Source organism: Artemia sp. Qi Xiang Cuo, chromosome 1 (assembly GCF_049724085.1).
Source record: "Artemia sp. Qi Xiang Cuo chromosome 1, ASM4972408v1, whole genome shotgun sequence".
Lineage (NCBI taxonomy): Eukaryota > Metazoa > Arthropoda > Branchiopoda > Anostraca > Artemiidae > Artemia > Artemia sp. Qi Xiang Cuo.
In genome coordinates, this window is record NC_142794.1 from 45,164,608 (window position 1) to 45,178,190 (window position 13,583).

Here is a 13,583-nt window from a genome sequence, read left to right on the forward strand (position 1 = left end):
TTTCCCTCTGGGTATTTTCGCCAACGCCATCTTTTTTCTGAAGTAGACTGGCACGCCATCTATATCGCCAATTTCAACATCAGTGCGTTCATATTATTAAATTTTACTAATAAGCGAGCAGAAGAGGGGAGTTTCTTGTCGCAAGGGCCGTTGTACCTGCCGGGAGTGTTACTCCCTTAAACTGCGGGGATCAGGTAGCAAGAAACTACGCTTCCCTCGCTTATTAGCTTAAATAGCTCTGTATTCTGTAATTAGCAGAATTCGTCAGTCGTGCGCGCAACATCCCATGCTGCTGTGCATAGAGCTTGTTACGTCATGATGTTTGAACAGAGTGAGAATTTGCATTATTCGCCCGTGTTGAATTTCGTTCAGCGAAACAAGGAAGAGGGAATAGATGATGAGACTATCAAAAGATTTGGAGCGGAGTTTTTTGATTGCGAAGTGATTGTGATCGCAAAGAAATGGCTGGGCTTGAAGCTGGATCCTGATGCGCTATTTCAGAAGCGAAACGGAACGAAGGCACCATCTAGTCACCTAGGTGATATCTTGGAAATGCTGAGAAAAGGTGATTCAGATTGTTTTACAATTCCGACTTTCGTCATTCGAAGCCCTTCGGAAGTGCCAGTTATCCCGGCTTCGGCTTACTCGGCTTTGCTCTCGAAAGTCAATGAACTGAACTTGCATCTAAAAACTATATCCAATCAGTTCGAGTCTTATTCAGCCAATTTTCCACCGCTACCCCAGCCTGGGGATGCTGCTTCTTCACTATCGAGTAGCCATGCTACAGTGATTGTTTCAAACCTTCCGCAAACAGTTTGCAACCCCAAAAGTCGAAAGGAATTCTTAGACCAATTGTCAGGTCACGAGTCAGTTTCCAGTGTCCGCCCACGAGGTGACAAGTTGTATGTCAACATTGAGAAATCTGTTATTTCGGATTTCTGCAATTCGATTAGTGCAGCCGCATCGGGTGCTACCACTAAAACTGTGCTTAAGCGTCACCTTGGGATTGCTAGAGGTATCCCTGAGGATTTTGACATTGCTGGACTAAATTCGTACCCTGGTGTGACTGAAGCCACTCGTTTCGGCTCTTCACAAACAATTAAGCTAGAGTTTTCGGATACATTCGCAAAAGGCAATGCCATCAAGAACGGCCTGAAAATAGGTTACGAAATATTCCGTGTGTACGATTTCATCAGTGTACCCCGTTGCTGCTTCAAATGCCGATCCCCAGATCACATGATGAAGGATTGCACCAGTCCTGTTGATAAATGTGCTCGTTGTGCCGGTAATCATACTGCCACTAAGGAAACGCCTTGCCAAAATAGCCCCAAATGTGCGAACTGCAACGGTGATCATACATCCTTTAGTTTGAAATGTCCAGTGCTCAAGTCTCGCGTTTCGAGTAGTGCCCGAAAATGATGCAGTCCCTTTCAGCTGTCTCGTACAACATAAATGGTACCAGAAGAAAAGAGCATGTTATTGACGAACTTGCATGTAACTATGACATTGTCTGTTTGCAAGAACACTTATTATCGTCGGCTAATACAAACCTGCTAAAAAGAAGTGCTAATCACGTCGTTTTCGTATCGGCGGCACGAACTACTTTCGGACGGCCGTCGGGTGGGCTTGCTTGTATATTGAACCGAAATAGTGTTGCTTGCTACTCGCCTGTGCTTTTTCACAGTGATCCTAACATTTTGGCCGTGCGGATTAACGATTTAGTGATCGTAAATGTTTACTTGCCTTGTGACAGAAAATCGGTTCAGTCTCTTAACAGATTCGCTAAGACTTGCAGTGTATTACAGAAACTTTTGGAATCCGTCTCAAATCAAGGTTATCGTTTTTTGATCGCTGGAGACTTTAACGCTGACCTGCTGTCATCGAATATTCGCTCGGATTTGATATTTGATTCGCTGCCGCAGTTTAAGCTGGTTGAAAAAACTTGTATATATTCTTATCTTCATCATTCCGGTAGTCAAAGTAATATTGATCATGTTGTTTGTTCTCCGGGCCTACCCGTTTCTACTGTAACTGTTCATGAAGATCATTGCGATTTAGATCACCTACCGATTTCGTTTGTTTTTCAAATACCGATTTGTACTAATCGTAATGCTTTACAAGCAGGACGAAGATGGGTTTTCCGTCGAAATTGGAATAAGATAAATTTATCGCTGTATATTTCTACGCTAGCTATGCTACTTGCTACAATTCAAGTTCCTTTCCACCTTCTACAGCTTAGTTGTAAGTCTTCAAATGATAAAAATACTCTAAATGATTATTATCTAAAATTAGTATCTTGCCTTAAAACAGCTGAATTGACAGCTGTACCACGGGAGCGAGTCAGGCGAAACACGCGTAAACCGGAGTGGTCGTGGGATCCTGAATTGAAATCGATTAAAAATAAAGCAAAGTTTTGGTTGCGGATTTGGGTTTCTTGTGGTCGTCCGTCTGAAGGGGTTATTCATCAAATAAAGCAAAAGACAAAATTAGAATATAAAAATTACCTGCGCTCGACTAAATCAAAAATATCGAATTTCCCGTTAAGTAAATCTGATTGGCAAAAGGTAATTAATTCTGAAAAACTTGATGATTCTTTTGCTACAAGCCCGATTAGTGCCGGTGGATGGCATAGTTATTACAGTAAAGTTTTTAGTTCAGTGAATTATCATGTCCATTCGGTTTTTTCGAAACTTCTCATTGCCGCACTTCCCGTATCGCTGAGCCAAACTCAGATTTTGTCTGTTGAGCTCTCTGTGGTTCAGCAGGCAGTAAAAAGGTTGAAATCAAATTCCCTCGATTGTGATGGCATTTCTGCCAACCATTTAAAAGTTGATTGCCCACTTCTTTTTCAACACCTGCAGGTGCTTTTTCAAATGTGCTTGTGTGCGTCTGCGGTACCGGATAGCTTCCTATGTGGGTCTGTAACATCAATTCTTAAAAGAGGAAAACCTCCTAGCGATTGCTCGTCGTATCGGCCAATAACTGTGTCATGCACTCTCAGTAAAGTTTTTGAATATGTTCTTCTTCCGTCCATATCGAGTGCACATTTTGGCGAAAATCAGCTTGGATTTTCGTCTGGGGTGGGGTGCCAGCAAGCCCATCGGGTTCTAATTAATCTTCTTATCGATGCGACTAAAAAGGGATATGAACTCCATCTTTGCGCCTTGGACCTTTCCAAGGCTTTTGACAGCGTCGTCCACTCACAAGCTCTGTTTTCCCTTTTTAGTCATGGCATTAATCTTTCTCTGGTTTCTCTCCTTCGTTATTGGTATGCCAATTCTTTTCTACGAATAAAAGCTGAAGGGGTTATTTCCGAGTCTAAAATTCCGGTTCGGCGTGGTGTCAGACAAGGTGCTGTCCTTTCCCCTTCTATTTTTAAACTTTGCATTTCTTCTGTTTTATCTTCTATCCCAACCACTTGTATTTTTCAGGCGATTAATCTTTCTTACATAGCGTATGCTGATGATATACTTCTAATTAGTAGGACTAGAAAAGGTCTTTCTGTTTCTGTATCTACAGTTGCAACAAACCTTAGTAAGATTGGTCTATCACTGAATTTTTCTAAATGTGAATATCTTTCGTTTAATAGTAATTGTAACTCGCCTTTAGATTGCGCTTCTTTTTCTGTCCCATGTGTTTCTTCTTTTCGGTGGTTGGGTATAAACATTGCTAAAAATCTTAAATCTCTCCGAGAACAAGCCGTGGCGAATTGTAAGAAAAAGATCCAAGTATCTTATTCCAAAATTGTTGCCAATCGGGGGAAATACAGTAGGAAGACCCTTGCTAAATTGTATTCTGTTTTTACTGATCATTCAATTTTGTTCCTTTCTGGTGTTTATCCCATTCTTGGGCGAAAAAATACCCGGTCATTACGTTCTTATTATTTTCGGTTCTCGCGTTTTCTACTGTATTTGCCTCCATGGTACCGGAACCGTAACCTTGTTTCAGTTTTTGGGCTTCCAGATATAACTGAAAAGCTAGTTGAGCTTGCTGACAAACTCCCCCAGACAGTGAAGGCTCTCCCAGCTCATCATGGATTTGTACGCCTCCTTCACTGATTTAGTGTCTTTGCTGTGTATTTAGTCGATTTGTATGTATTTTTTCTTTTCTTTTATTTATACTCCGCTTTTGTTACCTTAGCGGGTTAAAATTAAATTATTATTATTATTATTTGGGTTCAAATAATGGACAACAAGAAGGAAAGTCATATTTTACCCATTTAAGGTCATATTTGCTCCATAAAGGCATCCTATGTCTTTATCTATGTCTTTTGTTTTCGTTTATTAGTTTATCTATGTCTTTTGTTTATGTTGTTGTCTAGGATGTTGAATATGATGTTGTCTCTGTTAATATTTCTCTATGTTGTGTTCTGTTTTTGTTGTTAATGTAATGTATATCAGATGAAAATGTTAAGAATGTGTTTTAGATGGTTCACATTTGTTAAAATGAGCCCTTAGGGGCTGGGGGGGTGGTAAAAAGGTAACAGAACAATCAAATAATTTAGAATATATATAAATTAGCAAGGAGCCTTTAGGATTCATTTATAGATTTAAGGAGGGACCCAAGGCCTCTTGTGAGTACTATTGATCAGATTTGATAACATGAAATTTTTAGAGAAGAGGAAAGGGGACATTTTCTTGGTAAAAAATTTAGAAAAATAAAAAAACACACGTCCGTAACTTGTATGGAGGAAATAACATATAATTTTCATATTTTCTACTGTATGTGCCCCTGTGGTACTGGAACTGTAACCCTGTCTCAGTTTTTGGGCTTCCAGATATTATTTAAAAGTTTGTTGGGCTTGCTGAAATTATCCCCCAGATAGTGAAGGCTCTCCCAGCTCATCATGGGTTTGTCCGCCTCCGTCTTTAATTTCGTGCTTTTACTGTGTATTTGCTGTGCTTTTACTGCGTATTTAGTGTTTTATTGTGTATTACTGTGTATTTAGTCGCTTTGTATGCATTTTTTGTTCTTTCTTATATCTATACTCCGCTTTTGTTAATTTAGCGGGTTAAAAATAAATTATTATTATTATTATTATTATTATTGGGATATGCTTTAGTAAGAGATAGACAGCATTAACAATGGATAATTTTAATGAGTGGAGAAACAATTTCCTTGGAAAACTTCTTTCAAACAGTCCAGTTGACCTTCTTTCAAGAGAAGGGCAACATGTAAATCAATTTAAACTAGCAAAAATTAAACAGGTTAATAATAATAAAAAGATAATATAGTCTTTGTAACAGAGAATCACAATTTAGTAAAAAAAAAGGCTGAAAATAAAATTCAAAATTAGTAAAATTCTTTACTCAACAAGCTGTAAAAAGACTGTCGTGTGGGAAAAAGAGGTATTTACTTTTTTAGCATATCAATTATGTAGGGGAATAGGTCTTCTGTATCCTATGAAAATTGTATTAATATGAAAATATAAGTTTTGTATAATAAGGGAGGACAGATTGTAGAACCAGGGAGGAGAGATTGTAGAATGGCAGGCCAATTCACTAGGTAAAAGTTAATTCACTCAGGGGTTTTACAGGACAGTGTTGGAAAAACAAATCTTTCTTCTCCTTTCCTTGAGAGTAGCCATAATGGCTCTCTGAAGAAGGGAGATATAAGAGGCTATACACTTTTTGAGAAGTTAATTCACAGGCACCTTTTTGGACTGCCTCTATTCAGTCTAATGATTCCTTGGATAGAATTCCCTGGAAGATTGAGTCATAACAGCCTTGTAGGGTAAGCCAAAGTTGCAAGATCATGTATAAACTTTGCAGTACAACAATAGACCAATTCAGGGGCTTGCCTGTCACCTTTTTTCAAAAACTAGCAAAGATTAAACAGGTTAATAATAAAAATATTATATAGTCTGTTACAAAAAAAAAACAGAATTTAGAAAAAAAGGACTAAAGGGGAAGAGAGATTGTAGGGGGAGGAGTGAATTCAATTGGTAAAAGTGAATTTGCCCAGGGGTTATAGAGGGTGGTAAATAAAATACAAGTAGGACAAAATCCTTTTAATAGACAGTGATGATGATAACAGTGATATAAATTCACAAGAAACCTCTATTACTCTACTACCTCTATTAAATCTAACGATTTCTTGGAGAAAACTCCCAGGAAAATAAGCATGTCAGCCTTGCAGGGTAATCCAAAGTGCCAAAGATCATGCATGCACTTTCAAAGGCAAATTCAATGGCTTGCTTGTCATCTGTGTTTGCTTCTAAAATTCTGGTTTAAATTTTGAAAGCTGTTCTACCAGCCAGAAGAAACTTCCAAGGATAAATCTCACTGAATCTATCAAATTTATTTCAGAATAGCTTCTTGTTGTGTTGGTGTGAAATAGCTGATATGGGAAATATATTAAAGATCTTTTTGTGTTATAAAAGATAAACCTTTAGAAATAGACTTACAGCTCAATTGAGGCACAAGGAAAGTATTTTGAGCCTCATATCTAAGTTATATCTTGATTTATAAGTTTGTAAAGAATTGAAAATCATGCATTTCTTAAATTTAGGAAAAGATCCTTAATATGGCTTAAAATCAGGTGCATCATTTAGGGGGGCAGGGGAGACAGCCCCCCCTCATTTTGAAAAAAATATATATTTTATGCCCCTTGATTATCTGGATATGGACCTCTCTTGCCCTCACCCCAAATAAAAATGCTGGAGATTTGCCCTTCCTTAAGATAGGCCTACTGCAATAAAAAGAGAAATTACATTTTCAAACATTACAGACAATAAAAATGAGACTGGAAACTAAAATTGATATACAAAATTTTTTTCAAAGTTTAGATAGCCCTAAAATTAAGGAAAGGGTAGAGAAAGCAGTAAATATCTACCAAATCATATTATTGACCTACGCATAAAGTGATATACTGCTTGATGCCTTTTTTTTATGCTGATTACAAATATAATAATCATTTCTATTGGAAAAAAATGTCAGCCCCCCCCCTCCTATATATGCCAATTCAGGGTATATATTTCTACATTAGGGGGGGGGGGTAAAGTTTAAACTTACCACCCATTTACATCAGAAACAAAATCCCCCCCCCCTAATGTAGAAATATATACCCTGAATTGGCATATATAGGGGGGGGGGGCTGAAACTCATTTCTGATAGAAATGATTCTCCTATTTGTAATCATCATAAAAAAAGGCATTGAGTGGTATATTCACTTTATGTGTAATTCAATAATATGATTTGGTAGATATTTACCAAGACAGCAGCTTTATAGAGCATTACCAGGTATATTTTAAGCCTTGGAAACTTTTCTGAACGTTTTATTCACCTATCTTAGCTGCTTTCCAAGATAGCTAGAAGTCCCTCAATTAGAACATTATGCCTACAGCAGATAAAAACCCTTTGGTACTGAGGGATATCTACATTTTGTTTCCTAGCCTTATTATTTTTCTTTGACCATCCATCAGTTTGAATAGCTAATAAAGAAATAATTGCTCAATAACAAATTATTTATCCTAGTGCATTGCTTCATTAGGCTAATAGCCTAGGCTATATTTCAAATCCTGTTTTGGGAAAATTCAGTAAGCCTTATCAAAACAAATAGCCAGGACCATACTATAAGTATACACATTTAGATTAGTTCTAGGTAGCCTATAGAAAATTTAAAAATAGATTTATGTAGGTTGACTAGAATGATGGAATAAACTTTGAGGGCTTACCTGTCATACTGCCATGATTAGCTTGAGCCATTGCTGATCCCACATGACACCAGGTTATCTTCACAGCCTCTCTATTGCAGTATAATGGCTCTGATTTTACATACAAATGCCTGTTTGAATGTACTAAATCAATGAACATTTCCCAGTAAGAAAATGATTTTCCATTCCATGCCATTTTATAAATTTCTCTGATTATTCAATGCAGATGAATAAGAAAAATAGAAACGTGTTCTATTATAGTCTTATTAGCGCAATTCTGCTTTTATACGCTATTGCTCAAATATAACAGATCCTTATTACCACTATCTGTCAATTAAGACAAGCCAATACACCAATTAAGACGGGGCTTAACATATCCATGCTTTAACAGCTCAACCGGTCAACAGACTGTTTCAGCTCAACCAGTCAACCAGATTGAGCTCTACTGACGTTTTTGCGAAAAACATTGACAAACCCAGTTGTCATGAAAACTATTTTTGCGTGAAACAAGAGACTGGTTAAAGCTGTGGTTTAACCAAAACTGGCACTGTTTATAAACCTATGTTTGTAACCGTTTGCATGAACTTTCGGCATATACTTTAAACTGTATGGTGTTTGATATTGATAATCTAAACATCCAGTAGGCATAACAAATTCACCAAGAGTTGAAAAATATTTAGCTAGGCTATTTTTTTGGATATAATGTGTATAAAATTATCAGAGCACTACTGAGCTATATTTAGAACTCCATATATTACATTAATCAATTAGAGTTTGACGCTGATCAGAAGAGTTAACTTGTAGGCTAATCACTTTACATAATTTGGGATTCTTTTTATTTGTTCAATCGTCTAGGTTGTAGATCCTTAGGTGTGTCTATGGTTAATATTTCTGGTAAATTTGCAGTTTGCAACATAATTAAGCTAGGATCAAAGTGAATACATTTATTTGATGCATTCTAGGTAAAATTGTAGTTTAGCTACTTTATCCTCTGTTGGAAAAGAGTTGGGTTAGGAAAAGGAAACTTTTAGGGATGAGTCTACAGACTAAGTTTGTCCCAGGAAGGTATTTTGAAGTACCTACCTTGGCATTTGCCTAGAAAACTAACTGGAGAAAAGAAAACATGTTAAGAAAATAATTCTTTCTTTAAAATAGTCAACCTTGCTGTACTTTATCCTCTGCCTCCCCTTATGTGCAAATATATAGACCAATTTGTATCTTAATACATTCTGCCACCTGTAACTTTTCTTCCAGTTATTCTTTTATCACAGTTGATTCAATTTACAGGAGCAAGGGTTAAAAAAACTGAGAGACATTGGAAAATTGATAAGATATCTATAATTTGGTCTATATAGTTGCACATTGGGGGGAGGGGGTAAGGTATAGTAAGGCTGCATGCAAAATGTGTTAACTATTATTATTCTGCATATTTTGAAATAAGAATAGTTTCCCAAACATGTTTCCTCCTCTCCAGTTAGCTCTCTAGCCAAAAACCTTTACTCCCCCCTTTAGAGGCAAGTGACCTTTGATGTCCTTTATAAATCTGTGTTTTATGTAAGAATAACCTTACAAAACATTTCTTCTGCTTAAATTAAGTACAAGAACTTTTTTCAGCTTCACAACTTTGCTCAATTTCAATTTATAAGGTTTCAAAGATCTGCAAATAATCTTCAGAAATTTAGAAAAAAACCCATTGATATGGCTAAAAAACTTTACTGAAATAACAATAATTACATTTTTAGAACTAAAGCCAGAGAAAAAGAAACTGATCTTAGAAAATTAAGGTAAAATGTTGTTTTGTTAAAATTTCAATAGCTAATTGACCTGTCAAGTAGGCAAATTGCTAAGACATAGAAATCAGATGAGAGTTAACATGGAAGCTTGGAAATACCTTCCCAGAGTATGTTTTTGGCCCAGAATCAATCATTGAAAGTTGTATTTTCCTAACCGAACCCCTTTCCAAGAGAGCAAAAAGTAGTTAAGCTAGAATTTTATTGCCTTTTGTTATGCTTTTTCAAAATTCAATAATCACTTCTGGGGCAAATTCCTTTTTGAGCTCTTAAAGGACTAAAAATGGCCCATAGTCACCAGAAGCTTATAAGCTTGTTTTATAAAATGAAACTGGCTAATGAGAAAAAATTGCCATTTGTAGTTGATTCAGGAATATTTCTTTAGTCTTGATTATAAAATGTTATTAACAAAACAAATTTGAGTTTTTATTTCAAAGATAGCCTGAAACCCCTCAAAATGACATCACAGCAAAATTGAAATTATTTTTGTGGGGTTTCTAGCTCTTTTTAATTATTTTGTATAAATTTGTTTTCAAAATAACATTTTACTATTAAGTCTAAAAAAACATTCCCAAATCAGCTACAAATAGCAATTTTGTCTCACTAGCCAGTTTTCCTTTAGAAACATGCTGATATAGTTTTGGTGACTAATGCGCTGTTTTGAAGATGCAAAACAAATTTGCCCCAGAAGCAGTTATTTAATTATGAAACTGCATAAAAAAGACATCAAGTGATATATTGACAATCATTGTAGCTAAATTATGTTGTAAACTGCAAATTAACCATATTTTCTTGTAACATATTTCAGGCAATATAGCATTAGCAATAAATAAAAATTCAATTTCAGCTCAGTGCATGGGCTCCCAGAAGGGGGGGGGGGAGCGCCTCCCCTGGCTGTAGGATGTTGCCTTATTTTTATATTTTTGTTTTGATTTTTCTATTATATAGCATTAAAAGTGCCAATTAGACAAGGTTTGTCCCCCCCCCCTTGAATTCATCTTATGGGCACCCATGGCTCAGTGGATTCTTACTATCTTGAGAAGTAAAAGAGTTATGCAAATATAACTTTCAAAAGTGAATCCATGACCAAAAATATAACCTTAAGAGGCATTGCCAAGCTACTATTTCTACCTTTTTCTTCATTTTTAGGGCCTAAAAAAATCTATGCATGACAGGTCTTTTAATTAGCTTGGTAAATTTACAGGTTTCAACATAATTTAGCTATGATGAAAGTGAATACATCACTCAATGCTTTTATTATGGTTTTTCCTAATTCAATACATGCTTCTGGTGTAGAATATTTAATACAAACTTTGGGGATATTTTTCTGTCTGATTTTTGCAGCTTAGCCCAAAGTCCTGCTGATTTTTGTTTTTTTTTATTGCATGATGAGTCACCTAATGATGAAAATTACTTATAGAGTAAGAAGTAATTATAAATCATCAAATGTTTGTTTATAATCTGTGTCTGTATCAAGGCATTAGGGGGGCAAGTGTACATGATATTGGCTGTTATGATTAACATATTGTAAAAACATTGAATGTAATGTTTCTTTTTATTGTTTTAGTTTTGCATTAGTCAATAGTATAAGCCAAATAGTAACTACACATGGTTACTATTTTAATTGATAAAGTTGGAGTTTAAGTGTATGTTGTTTTTTTTTTGCTGACTTTGGTTAATGTAACTGTCTGTACCTTTCTGAATAAAACACAATAGTAAAAATATTTGTGTATAATTTTATTGTTAAAATTTCTAGCTATTGAAATTATTTCTAAATATTTCTATTTTTTATCTTTCATTCTGCTAATTAAGCTTTTTTTTAATCAGCTTCAAGGATGTAGAAATAAAAAAAAAAACAGTTGAAAATAAGATCTTTTGAATAGTACAAAATAAAAGTCACCAATATGATAACTCCAGATCAGTGTTTTTCTCTCCTTATACACTGATCAGTATCATGATTCTCTGACGCTGTAGTATTTTAGTGTTTTTTATGTGGATAAAATCCACACTCTCTTGCAGCTCTTAATTTTCATTGCCATACCCCTTTTTTCAGGGTTGTCAATTTGGGGGGGGGGGCGGTTTTCCATCCTAGACTTTGAAAAATACCTTCTTAATTCTATTCCATTGCTATTTTCTATTTAATCATGGCTAACTTGTTGTTTTTGCCACCCCTCTCCTCACCCTCCCCTAGATTTTTGGGAATTGGTTTCACTTCCTTTTCTTATTGTTTTGGTTGATGTTAAGTAAATAAGATATGCTGCAAAATATAGATGTTTTTACCAGAGATTATAGCAATGTTTTTGCCAAATATTATAGTCTTTAGATTATAGCAATATAAAACTATATTGATTTCAATGTAGGGTCTTAAAAAGTATGCATGTATTCTGACAGAAAAATTCATATTATAATTGTAAAATAATTTTTGAAAATTTATTTCAGTCCAACAATGGGAGGTTCTAACATGTCATTGTAGATTTTTTCTACTATCTTTGATAGCTTTTCATCTGTTGACAGTGATTCTTCAGAGGAAGAAGACTTGCAGTTTCTACAGTTTTCTTGGGAACTTGAAAATTTTTCAAATGTATTGAACCTGAATGCCATCCTGTATTAATTTTTTGGTTGACTACTTATTAAGACATACTGCCCCTTGTTTTTGCTAAGTTTCTGATTAGATGCTTTACATTTGTCATTCAAAACTAGCTTTTTTGAACCTTTTAAGTATAAACTAAATTTTTTTACATCATATTTTTTTTTTTAATGAAATGAATTTGAAAATAAAGTTAGAAATTTCTGTGAAGTAAGTATAAAACTGTATGATATGAAGAAACAGTTCACATGCTCCCAATGGCTTGATTGCTCCCATTGTAGCGGGTTGAACTATATTCAATATTGTTAAAATTTTAAAAGACTAAATGATAAGACAGGACTGCATAAGGGGGAAATAGCTAAATTTCATTGATTAAAAATTATTTAACAAACTTCAGAAAAATTCAAATAGGGTTTAGTTTGCAATTATATGTCTACCAAAGCAATTGCTAAGAGGAAAAGTTTCAATCTTTCAATTTAGCTGGAATATTTAAGCTACAAAAATAGCTTGCCAAATAAACTATGTTTCACATAAGGCCCTGCAAGAAAATATTTGTTGTATATAACATATATATTAATCCCATCTGGAAAAAACAGCATTGCAAATTTTATTCTTGGACTTTTTTTTATAAAGGTTTTATTCTTTTCAGTTCTGCAGATGATAAAGTGTACCATGGGGGACAAAAGTCCCTTAATCTGAATGAGTCCCTTATCATTACCCTGACTTATTTGGCAAATCAGGGAGCAATCCGTATTATTGCTGAAAAGTTTGGTCCGTCTCAATTTGCTGTCTGGACAGCAGTTGATTCAATTTGTGACAGTATATTTGAAAACTGCAAACAAGTAATAAAGTGGCCAGAAGTTGATTCTCTCTCAAATATTGCATCTAAATTTAAAGAACGAGCTGGCTTCCCTGGAGTGATTGGATGTATTGATGGATGCCATATACTTATTAATGCTCCAGTTAAGTGTCAAAAGGACTACTTAAATTACAAGCAATTTCATTCAATAATATTATTAGCTGTAGTGTTTCCAGATTAACGTTTTTCCTACATTTGTGCTGGTTTTCCTGGAAGTAACCATGATATTTATGTATTTCAAAGATCTAATTGGTATAGGCAGACCACATTAGATCCTCAAACTAGATTTTCTACCATGGGAGATTATCACATTCTAGGGTGACAATGCTTTTCCTATTCAACCTTGGTTACTAGTGCCTTTTAAAAAAAATGAACATAATCTCAACAGAACCAAAAAAAGGATAATAAAAAACTTTCTCAAACGAGAATTGTAGTTGAACATGCTTTTTGGGACATTTTGAACCGATTCCGACGTTGCTCAAATATTTATGTTTCTGTAACAAAGGCAGTGAAAAGATTGTTACAGCGTCTTGTTTAATTCACAATATGTCAATAGAAAATGGGGATTTTATTTGTGATAGAGATCCTACACTTGAAATTCGCCCCAGGGTGAATAGTACTCTACACCACTCCTCCAGAAGTTCATCACAGAATGGTTTTGAAAAGAGAAACCTAATTTCCTCTCAATTGTAG

General features: G+C 35.2%; 1 pseudogene; it reads left to right on the plus strand.

The window, feature by feature from the left end:
• Window positions 1-1,415: 1,415 nt before the first annotated feature.
• LOC148956374 (uncharacterized) lies at window positions 1,416-13,583 on the plus strand (annotated as a pseudogene).